General features: G+C 35.9%; 1 pseudogene; it reads left to right on the top strand.

The window, feature by feature from the left end:
• Positions 1–757: 757 nt before the first annotated feature.
• LOC145090657 (prohibitin-3, mitochondrial pseudogene) lies at positions 758–1,940 on the top strand (annotated as a pseudogene).
• The last annotated feature ends 814 nt before the right edge of the window (positions 1,941–2,754 follow it).

The following is a 2,754-nucleotide window of genomic DNA, read 5'->3' as shown; positions in this document are numbered from 1 at the left end:
GGAAAAAACTTGGTAACGTCAACATTCTTAAAAGAATTTTGATTGTAAAATAAGAAATTAGGTTTAAAAAATAGAAATTGAGTTCAAGAACATACCAGGACTAGGATGTTGGTGTACGACGGAAGCTATAAACCTATTTCAGTGATGGAATACGAAGCCGACGATGGAGAGGGAGGAAGAAGGTGATGGTCGGCTGGCAAAGGAGCGGCAGTGAAGTTGCCTGTTGAGGTGAGGGTACAGATTTTTGAAACCGATCGTTTGAAGATAAAGATGGGAAAAGAATAGGGTTTAGGAAATTAAAGAATTACCATAATTAAATATGCATAGATTACTATAATACCCTTAAATTATTTATTTAATGATTTATTATTTCCTCAATTCCTATTGGTACATTCAGTCACACAATAGTTATCAAAAACACTTGAACCTAGCTCTCTCTCTCTCTCTCTCTATATATATATATATATATATATATATATATATATATATATATATATATATCCTAATAAATGAAAATGACTTTGCCACATGTCTTATTCTCATTCATTTGGACACATGACATTTTCTAGAAATTTTAAAATTTTCTATTTTCCACTTGTCATTTTATTGTATTTTTTATTTTATTAAATTAAAATCCACATTTAATATATAAGGTAATATATATGTAAGGTATTTATTACAAAATGGTTTATATATGTAATGTATCTAATGCATTAAAGTCTCATTAATTTTAATAATTCAAAAAATTTCTTATTTTTCTTATAAATTTAAAGTTTTCAAATTGTTAAAATTTTATATTTAATTTTTTTTAAATAAACCCATGTAATACATTAAGGGTCAAACATTATCTAGTTTTCTTGATAAAACGGCCTCTTCGCCCTTTGCCTCCATGGTCTTGGACTTATACAAATGAAATGGGCCACTATGAAATGTACTTTATTTAACCCATATATATAAATAAGAAGCGCCCACAGCAACCCAAGCACACAACTAAAACCCTCTCCCCTCGTCATCGTTACTACGTTAGTTTTTCTCTTTTGCTCAGTCAAGATGGGGAGCAATCAAGCTGCAGTCTCCTTCCTCACTAATATAGTACGTGCGACCTTTGGCCTCGACACTGCCGTCACGGTTGTGAATTCATCCCTATATACCGTCGACGGAGGCCAACGTGCCGTACTTTTCGATCGTTTCCGTGGAGTCATTGACGACACCGCCGGTGAAGGCACTCATTTCCTCATTCCATGGCTCCAGACACCCTACATATTTGATATTCGTACGAGGCCCCACACTTTCTCTTCGATCTCTGGGACCAAGGATCTACAGATGGTTAACCTAACTCTTCGGGTGCTATCTCGCCCCGACGTAAACCGATTGCCCGCTATTTTTAAGACATTAGGTCTTGAATACGACGAGAAGGTTCTTCCGTCGATCGGAAACGAAGTTTTGAAGGCTGTTGTTGCTCAATTTAACGCCGATCAGCTTCTCACCGAACGTCCGCGCGTTTCGGCTTTGGTTCGTGATACTTTAATCCGCAGAGCTAAGGATTTTAACATCGTACTTGATGACGTTGCGATTACTCACTTATCGTATGGCGCTGAGTTCTCCAAGGCCGTGGAGCAGAAGCAAGTGGCGCAGCAAGAGGCTGAAAGATCAAAGTTTGTTGTCGCTAAGGCGGAGCAGGAGCGGAGGGCTGCCATTATCAGGGCGGAAGGAGAGAGTGAATCAGCCAAGCTGATTTCTGATGCTACAGCTGCTGCTGGTATGGGATTGATCGAGCTTAGGAGAATCGAGGCATCCAGGGAGATTTCTTCAACATTAGCCAGGAGCAACAGTATCATGTACCTTCCAAACAGTGGCAGCCAAATGCTTCTAGGGCTTAATCCTTCTCGTTGAATAAGTAATTTATTATACCATTAGTTTTGTTTAATTTGCTTCTAAGATTTGCTACAATCACTATTATCAGACTACTTTTAGAGCTTGTAGGTGCATCCAATTGAAGTTTTTCTTTTGAGTTCTTTTTTCATAAGAAGTTCGAATAAAAATCTCTACGTAAATTAATGACCCATGCAGCTCCTGCAAATCCAAGCTTTACTGTTAGTATGAATGTATTTTCACTGTTATTTGTTAGTTATATTAATTATATGACATATGCTCTCGTAATTTCCGTGTTGGCTGGGGATGTTTTCACGATTTTGTTGGTATAACATTTGTGATCTATTGTTATAGATAGCTCAGTGCTCATGTAGTTCCTGATTCTTCGGTTGAAATTATGTTGAATGTTCATGGCTTGCGTTTATTGTGTGTTGAATGCTGCTCAAAGGACTTGTTTTGTTTCAAGGCTTAGTGAGTTTTCCGCCTACATGGATTGGCCTATCACTTGCGGCACACTTTAGATCTAGTCGATGCATGTCATGTTTTTTTATGAGGTAAAATCTCTCAATCTCTCTCTCTCTCTCTCTCTCTCTCTCTTTATATATATATATATATATATATATATATATATATATATATATATATATATATAGAATAAGATTGGACCAAAAGTCTTTTCATGTCTTCGGTCTTCATAAAAAATGATTATTTTTTAAAGCCTTCGGCTACATAAATGGCGGAGTTTGTGGCGGCAACATTGCCGCTGAAAATTGTGGGAAAAAAAATATCACATTAAGGTTAAAACTTAAAAAACGTCTTATAAAATTAAAAATTATTTTTTTTTGTCTTATGGAAAAAATAGACAAAAAAATCATTTTATGT

The sequence above is a fragment of the Lactuca serriola genome, chromosome 2, assembly GCF_051521515.1.
Source record: "Lactuca serriola cultivar US96UC23 chromosome 2, Lser_US96UC23_V15, whole genome shotgun sequence".
NCBI lineage: Eukaryota > Viridiplantae > Streptophyta > Magnoliopsida > Asterales > Asteraceae > Lactuca > Lactuca serriola.
Note: the sequence above shows the minus strand (reverse complement) of the source record. Positions and strands in the feature narration are given on the sequence as shown.